This window comes from Dioscorea cayenensis, chromosome 15 (assembly GCF_009730915.1).
Source record: "Dioscorea cayenensis subsp. rotundata cultivar TDr96_F1 chromosome 15, TDr96_F1_v2_PseudoChromosome.rev07_lg8_w22 25.fasta, whole genome shotgun sequence".
In the NCBI taxonomy this organism is placed as follows: domain Eukaryota; kingdom Viridiplantae; phylum Streptophyta; class Magnoliopsida; order Dioscoreales; family Dioscoreaceae; genus Dioscorea; species Dioscorea cayenensis.
This window is the reverse complement of record NC_052485.1, coordinates 13,255,382-13,264,487: the sequence shown is the minus strand read 5'-3', so window position 1 is coordinate 13,264,487 and position 9,106 is coordinate 13,255,382. Positions and strand designations below refer to the sequence as shown.

General features: G+C 42.3%; 1 non-coding gene across 1 annotated transcript; it reads right to left on the bottom strand.

The window, feature by feature from the left end:
• Positions 1 to 538: 538 nt before the first annotated feature.
• Positions 539 to 645, bottom strand: LOC120278319. The gene has a single exon (XR_005541655.1). It is a non-coding gene; the product is annotated as a small nucleolar RNA R71 (small nucleolar RNA).
• Between the last annotated feature and the right edge of the window lie 8,461 nt (positions 646 to 9,106).

The window sequence follows — 9,106 nt, the reverse complement described above, 5'->3', positions numbered from 1 at the left end:
AATTTTGTTTTTCTACTTTTGGTGCAGCTCCAGGTTATGACTCGAGGGAACCCTTCGATATTAATTAAAGGTGATCCTGAACTTGAACGTACGCTCAGAATAAAGGGTAAAGAACCTATGCAAGAACCGTCGAATCTAGCTGAAATGGAAGTTGAAGGATCTCACAACATGGCAGAACAGAATGAACAACTTAGAACACTTTCTGACTATACTAGACTGTCAGTATTGAGGACACAATCTAACATTGTGCGACCCCCGATTACAGCTCCGAATTTTAAGCTAAACCTAGCATTCATCTAAATGATACAGCAATCTACGCAGTTCAATGGTTTGGCCAATGAGGATCCAAACAACCATATTGAAAACTTCATGGAAGTTCGTGATATGCTGAAGATCAATGGTGTTACGGATGATGCTATACGATTGAGGACTTTGCCATTCTCTGTAAAAGGAAGAGCAAAGCAGTGGCTACATTCTTTACCACGAGCATCCATCACGACATGGAATGAGATGGTACTTTCCTAAAGGGAAATCAGCAAAGCTTCACAATAAGATATCGTCATTTGTTCAGATAGAGCTCGAGTCCTTGTTTGAGACATGGGTGCAATTCAAGGATCTTTTGTAGAAGTGTCCACAGCATAGATTCGCTGAATGGATGATCATTCAAACCTTTTACAACGGGTTGAATCCAAGCAAAAGACAACTTCAAGATACCACCGCATGAGGTACAATGACGAACAAGACCCCTGAAGAAGCCTGATAGTTAGTAGAGCAAATGGCCATGAATAGCTACTAATGGAATGCAAGGGAAAGAAGAAAGTGGCCAGACTCCATGAAATTGATGCGGTGACATCCTTAGCAGCCCAAGTAGTGGCGTTGTGTAAGAAATTGGATACATTGACTTCACCAAGGGTGACCGCTATCACAAGTTGTGATGGTTGTGGTGGTTCACACATACCGTCTAATTATCCTATTTTGATTGCCACTTCAACCCTGACTGAACAAGTAGACTTTTTGGGCAATTCAGGAATAGTATAAGGTAATCCGTATAGCAACACCTACAACCAAGGGTGGAGAAGCCACCCTAATTTCTCATGGAGTAACCAAGGGTAGCAAAAGACCATAGCACCACCGGATTTTCAACAACAACAAGCCCTAAACATGGAGAATAGAGTTTCAGGCTTGGAGACCCAGATGGCCGATCTAGAGATAGCCTTGACCCGATTTGTGCAATCATCGGATACATGGTTTCAGTCAGACAAAGCTACACTTCGCAACCACACCGCTTCATTATACAATCTATAGAATCAAGTGGGGCAAATTATGAAGTCTCTATTGAAGAGACCACAAGGAAAGGCGATCACTTTGAGATGTGGTCATAAGGTTGATGGTAGGCTTCAAAGTGAGAAGACCAATGTTGAAGCACCCGAGGTCGTGGAGGTTGAGGAAAGAGCAAACAAGAAGAAGGAGGTGGCACCCTCACCTTACAAGCCGAGAATTCCCTGCCCTTTAAGATTGAAGAATGACCAAAATGATGAGCAATACAAGAAGTTCTTGGGTCTATTTAAGCAATTGCACGTCAATATTCCTTTTGTGGAGGCATTGTCTCAAATGCCTCGGTATGCTAAGTTCTTGAAAGATTTATTGACCAATAAGAGGAAGTTGGAGAAGAGTGCATTGGTGATCTTAGATGCCTCTTGTTCGGCGGTGTTGCAAAAGAATATGCCAAATAAGAAGAAAGCCCCGGAAGCTTCATCATCCCATGCAACATTGGTAATATGGGTGAAGAAATGGCATTGGCGAACTCTAGGGCCAGTATCAATGATAAGTGCTTGTGCGATATGAATGCGAAGCATTATTTCCTTATGTTAAGCATTACTTTCCTCGGGTTTTTACACTAATATGTGTGTTTTTATGTTATTTTTATGCAGGTAGGGTTGTGAGGCCGAGTATGAAGGAAATAGGCCAATGTGGATCATAATGCACCAATTTTGGAGGAAATCTTTCTAAGGTTCCAACGCGAAGACATAGGTCAGGTGTGAGATGCTAGAGTGTGTGCCAACCTCCTCGTATTCGAGTGGGCACATCCATTTGGAGGGGCAAAAAGGCAGTCACATTCGAGCATTCCGACTTATGCACATAGAACAAGAGCTCCATCAACGTGTACACCATTGAAGAAGCAAGTGATCCACAACGTGAACGTGTGCCCGTTTGCATTACCCCGATGAAAGTATGGAATTCGGGAGTATTTCTGGTAGAGACTGTAGTAGGTTACTATAGCAAATTACTGTATCAGTTACTGTTCACAGCCGGCCGAAAATCGCAGAAACAGAGAATCCACACGGGCGTGTGGAAATTATCCACGGCCGTGTGGAAATTCCACACGGGTGCGTGTACCATCCACGCCCGTGTATTCGCCTAATTACAGCCCTATTTAAAGCCGATTCAACCCCGATTTTGGCATTCTTTTCTCCATCTTTTCCCCAACTTGCGAGAGGGCTTCGGCTAGGGTTTCGAGGGGTATTGGCCAAGGTTTTGGAGAAGTTCTACGGCTCCGACATCGTGATTCCATTAGGAAGAAGGTTGGTAGGGGAGCTTCGATCGAGGCGTATCCTATACCGGACGAAGGAATCCTTAGACGACGAGTAGAGGACTCTCCACAAGACCATCGACAAAACCATCGAGGGGGTTTCTTTATGGATTCTTTACTTTTAGATTCAATTTATTTAATTGTACTTAGCTCCATGGAGAGCTAAACCCCTAGTGGGTACTTGGGTGATTGTGAACCCTAGGATGTATTCATTTCATTGAACTTCTTTATTATGCTATCAATAAATTGATGCTTATTGTGAGTTCCAACCTTGAATGCTTGATTGTATGAACATTTCCCCTAGAGTGACACTAGGGTTGAGAGTTCTTGTTCGTAACTTTGTGAGTGAGTGACACACCACGAGCGTTAGACAAAGCTTGGTTGAAGAGGGTTGAGAGAGTGAGTCGAGAGGTACAGGAGCGTCCCCTTTCCCCTCCAATGTGATAGATTCTACCTCCGTTCCTCGAGTTCTTTGCGGCCATAATAGAGTGAATGGTCTAAGGGATGAACCTCCGCTGGGGCCTAGTTGCGCGTGCAATGGAGTGAAGCGTTGAGGTGATCTTAGTATCTAGGGCTTAATTGTGGCTAGGGACCTTCCGCCTGGACCAAAGGGTTAGGTCTAAATCTAGGAAGAGATTTATCACTTGGAATCCCTAGAGCTCATTGCATGTCTATACGAGTGCGAGGTGTTGAGATTGTTCGATTTCTCCTCCGAGACATGTATAGAGTTAGGCATAGTTGACCTTAGATTTGGGACTATGTATGTATGGATTTCTACGACTCACCATTGCATTGATTAGGAAGCATAATAGAGAGTTCTTGCACTTGAAGTGATTATCCTAGGTGAAGCATCATCCGAGTACCCCATCTTTATCGATTGCCTTGCCTCCTCCTTACTTTTGCTCTCTTACTTGTTGCTTTTAATTTCTGAGAATTGAATCATTACCACACTTATCATTGTTGATACTTCACATAGCTAAGAATCGAATTAAGTGTTTTTACTCCCTACTCCCTGTGGATTCAACCCCGCTCACCTGGGATTATTACTTCGACAAACCCGTGCACTTGCTGGATATAAACAAGGGGACCTTGTCAAGTTTTTGGCGCCGTTGCCGGGGAGTAGGTTTTTAGAGATACTTTGCACTTTGTTTTCTTAGCTATTTTACCCTTCATTCTATTTCACATCTCTTCTCTATCACCGTTCTTATTTGTTTTTTTAAAAAAAAAAAAAATTATTTCACACTTTCTTATTCTTCCATCATTCTCATTTCTTTTCTTTTGTCATGTTTTACTTTTTCTTGCATGGATTTTAAATGATGATTGACCCAGTCGTTGCTCTATATTTGCAGGTTGAAGCTCTCAGTAAAAAAGTTGATAGAATTGTTACTTCATGACAACAAAACATTCCATGTTACAACGCATATCATCCAACTGAAGTGGGCTACCCAAACATATTATGGGATAATGGTGAACAACATTGGGAGGCACCTCAAGAGGAATGTCAAACGGGTGAAATACTCGGAGAGGATGCATTTCAGTTACAAAGAGTATTAGCTAACTTTATTGAAGCATCCGATGTCTGCGTTCAAAATATGGAGACCACACGAAGATGTCATGAAGCCTCCTATAAAAACCTTGAGCATCAACTAGGAGGGATACTTGACACACTCTCCAGGGAACAACAAGTATTTGAGCAAGCAAGTCAAGTTCCTTATAGAGAAGATGCGGTAGTGAATGACAATGAAGAAGTGGGGCGGAACGAGTATGATGTTGTCGAGATTGAGAGGATACAAGAAGAACCGTTCATTCAATGTGATAATTGTTTGAGTGGGCAGTATGTTTGTGAGCAAGAAATGGTGCAAGGAGAGTTGGTTAAGACATATTGCTTTCAAGTTGAAATGGAAGAAGACGCAAAACCTAAGGCAATGGAGCAAGCATCTCTCTTTGGGATTAATCAACTCATAAATTGCAAGAAAGAGGTTTTGGGTTTGGAAGAAGATGTGGGTAGGAGATTGAAGCCATCCAATAACCCACCTGTGCTAAGCTTGGACAATTCCCAACCCAAATTGTTTCCTTGGAGGCCAAAGGTAAGATGGTTGGACTCTCCAACAAATATTCCACCCCGGCAAGCAAATTTTTGGTTTAATGGAAGTAGCTATGCAATGTCTAGTCGGGAGGAACATACTCTTTTCAAGCCTCCATAAGGTAAAGAAGAGGTACGTCAAGCTTAGTGACGTAAAACAAGCGCTTCTTGGGAGGCAACCCAAGCAATTACTGTTTTCCTAGTTTTTAGTTTAGTGTTTGCATGGATAAGAGCTTGAGTGTTGGTGTTTTGATTCTTATAGGCCATTACTATGCTTTTCTTGTGGACCGTTGGTGTTATCTTGTGCTTTCATGTGTTTTGGTGAAGTTTTGGTCGTTTGAGCTATTTCACATGTTTTTCACTGGTAAAACTTACATATTAGGGCAGGCTCTGAGTGTGTAAACATGTTAAAAACTTTTCTATAGAGCCTGCAGAATTTTCTAAGGCATCCAGAGAAAACAGACCGTGTGGAAATTTCTGCACGGGCGTGTGAATTCCTGCAGAGTTGGGCGGTTTATCCCGAGAGTACACAGGGGCGCGGACTCGCCCCTGTGGGCGACCTTGTGAACCACACACGGACGTGGGTAATTTTCGCACGCCCGTGCAAATCTCTGCAGAGGATCTCTCCATCCCGAGAAGACTTAAGGGCGTGCGTTTGCCCCTGTGAGTTAGGCCTGTGAATGTCCACGCCCGTGTGGAATTTTCGCACGGGCGTGGGTCTTAGAGAATTTTCTCGGTTGCATGGAGAGTCCACAGGGGCGTGCGTCTGCCCCTGTGGGTCGGGCACACGAGCGTGGGTAATTTCCACACGCCCGTGTGGATTTATAGATATGCTAGAACCGCAGGTTTTCTTTAAAATTTTTTCGGGTTTCTTCATCTTTTCACCCTCATACTTTTTGAGAACATATCTTTGCTCTCTCCTGACCTCTCACCGTCGTTTTGGAGGGTTGTTAATTAATTTTCCCGGCCGTTTTCTAGTCTTTCATTCTCATTTTGTCGGTAAGCTTCTCTTTCTCTTTTCTTTGGCAATCTTCATTTATTTTGCAGCACCAACGTCATCTTCACCAGCAACAGAAACAGATGTACTAGCTATTGACACCGACACTTGAGGCGTCTTTACCTTCTTTTTTCTTATTTTTTGCATTTTATTTTCTGCATTTTATTTTGGATTTGTATACTCAGAAAGGATTTTCCTTCTGAGTTTATTTTCATTTTGTTGGCTCGAGTTGTATTCATTGCTCTATCTTTTGTATACTCGAGTTGTTTTTGTTTTATTGAGCTTCACTGAACCCCCTCGTGTATGCGTGCAGATGGTCTTGTCATCTTGGGAATTGAGACTTAGTCATGGGCACCACCAAGGTGCTTCGGCACTTGGCCGTGTGAGCTTCACAACCCGTTGCAACACTAGGTGTCATGGGAGTATTGTTTTGATTTCTTCTCCCACATTTATTTTTTGAATGATATATTTTGAGTGAGCTTGCATGAGTACATTGAGGACAATGTACAACTTAAGTGTGGGGGGGGGAGTTTCATAGTGCACACATCTTTTCTATTGTTCTTGATTGTTATATGCTCACATAGCCAATGGCAGTTCACCTTAGTTGCAATGATTGTATTCTTGAGTTTAGGAGAATTTCTAACATTGAATGTTTTCATGCTCTAGTTCTTGCTTGAATTTCTAGGAATTTTTGCCCGGTTTACACTTAGTGCACTACTCACTCTTTGAACTCTATTGGAAACTCATGTTCGATGTTAAAGGGACTAGTTAGGTTTATTTTCTTGTGCTAATTCTAAAAAAAAAATGGAAAAAATGAAAAGAAGGAACAAAATAGTTTTATTGTTTATTTGTATTTGTTGGGTGGAAAGAGCTACCACCTATGAAGTATGAAGCTACTCTCACAAGTCGGATACTAGTTATGCCCTAATGAGAGAAAGAACTATCTCATAGGATGAGTGAAAGCTACCACTCGGGTAGAAAGAGCTACCACCTCGAAAGTGTGAAAGCCACCTTAGCGCCCGCTTGGGAAAGGGCTACCTTAGAGGATGTGTGAAGCTACTATCATTTTTGAAATATTTTTTGTTTTCTTGTTGTAGATAAATAAGTCCCTTATACTTAGAGCTTTGAGGAGTATACTTTGGGTTGACTTGAGTGAGTTCACACACTTACACGATTTCGGGTTTGTTGTCCTTTTTTATTCAAGTTTTTAGCTAGAGCATTGATTTTTCGTATTTAGTGTTGAAATTTCCCTTTCTTATAGAATGCTCTCTTTGTATGCTTTGGTGAACCTAAGGCCAAGCACTTCCAATATTTCCTTCATCCATTCGCATAAATCAACGTCATGCCATATACCTTTTTCAAGAAGCTAGGCTTGGGAGAGCCTAGGCCCACTCGAATGACATTGCAATTGGTGGACCGAACAGTGAAGCATCCGAGGGACATCATCGAAGACATACTTGTCAAGGTGGAAAAGTACATATTTCCTGTAGACTTCTTAGTGTTGGATGTCGATGAGGATGTAGATGTTCCTTTGATACTTGGGAGGCCATTCTTGCACACTTCCAAGGCATTAATCAACATGGATGGTGGGGATTTAACACTGATGGTTGACGATGATAATCTCACATACCGCCTCGCTGAAGCCATGCAACATTCTCTTGACTTCGATGATACTCTGTATTTTCTTGACACTACTGATGAGATAATTGATGAATATGTGCAAGAAATGTTGAATCCGGACCCGTACGAGGGGTTACTAAACCAAGAGGTGGATAATGAAGAAGTAATAATGCTTGGTCTAGAGGAGAAAGTACCACCTACTCCGGGAATCATGAAGGAGGTGCCTTGGAAGATGAAGAGGGCAAGGACAAGAAACACCCCAAGGTTGTTTGGAATGCACAAGAACAGAACAAGGTTGACAAACCCTTGACTCTCCCATAAGATAAGACAAGGTATGTCAAGGGTAAGAGGGAAACCTTCATCTATGAGCCCCCATGAGATAAGATAAGGTACGTCAAGCTAAGTGAAGTTAAACAAGCGCTTCTTGGGATGTAACCCAAGTCTTTATTGTTTTTCTAGTTTTTAGTTTAGTGTTTGCATGAATAAGGCTTTAAGTGTTGGTGTCTTGATTCTTAGATGTTTTTTCTATGATTTTCTCATGGACATTGTGGTCTTACCATGTGCCTAATCGTATGTGGCGAAGAATCTTTGTCGTTTGAGCTTGTTTTTATTGTTTTCTCTGGTTAAAATTGCATTGTTAGACAGGCTATGAGTGTATATTTATGTTTAGGAATTTTCTGTAGAACCTACAAAGTTTACTAAATGTCCAGAGAAAGCACACGCTCATGTGGAATTTCCGTCTTGCCATGTGTTTTCGTTCAGAGCTCATCCATAGACGGCACGGGGGCGTGGACTCACCCCTGTGAGCGACCTCGTGATGGTCAATGCCCGTGAGGAATTTTTGCACGGGCATGTGTTTCCCTATAGAGAGTTAGAGATTTTTCCCAAGAAGACACATGGGCATGGACTCACACCTGTAGATGATTCTGTCAACAAACGCATGGGCGTGGGTAATTTCCGCACGCCCGTGTGGTTCTCTACAGAGGATTTCTCCTCCATCCTGAGAATACACAAGGGTGTCCATCTACCCCTGTGAATTTCCCAGTAAGGATCCATGCCCTTGTGGAATTTACACACGGGTATGTGAAACACTTAGAGAATTTTCTGAATTGGACAAAGAAGCTATAGGGGAGTGCGTCTGCCCCTGTGGGTCTGGCACATAAGCGTGGGTAATTTCCGCACGCCCATGTGAAGGCATTCAAAAGCATAGGATATTGTCGTGAAAACGCACAAGGGCATGCGTTTGCTCCTTTGGATCTCTCTTGTAGAGGCACATGGGCGTGGGTAATTTCCACACGTCCTTGTGATTTTGCAGAAACGCAAGAGCCACAGGTTTTCTTTAAAATCCTTTCGTTCTTTTCATTCTCACACTCCCAATCACTTAGAGAACACTCGTACTCATTCTCCCAACCTTACACCATTGGTTTATTGGGTTTTGATTGAATTTTCAGGCCGAATTCAAAGTTTTTATCTTCATCTCGTCGGTAACCCTTAATCCTCTCTTCTTTTCGTCATATTTGATTTTATTCAATTAGAATGGTGAATGTTGCTTCATTTCTATAATGAGATAGTTATTGCATGCTTCGGAAGAGTTTACAAATGATTCTAAGATGTACTTATGGAATTTGAGCAAACAGCCGTGCGGTTTTCACGCCCTGTGGATCCACACGGGTGTGTAGAGTTTCCACATGACCATGTGGATTCCTGCAGCACTGATCCTGTGAGCTAATTTGATCGATTTCTTTTTAATTCTTGCAAATATGGCCCCTAGGACAAAGATCTCGGCCGGTAAACATCCCAGAGAGCAGCCCCCTGA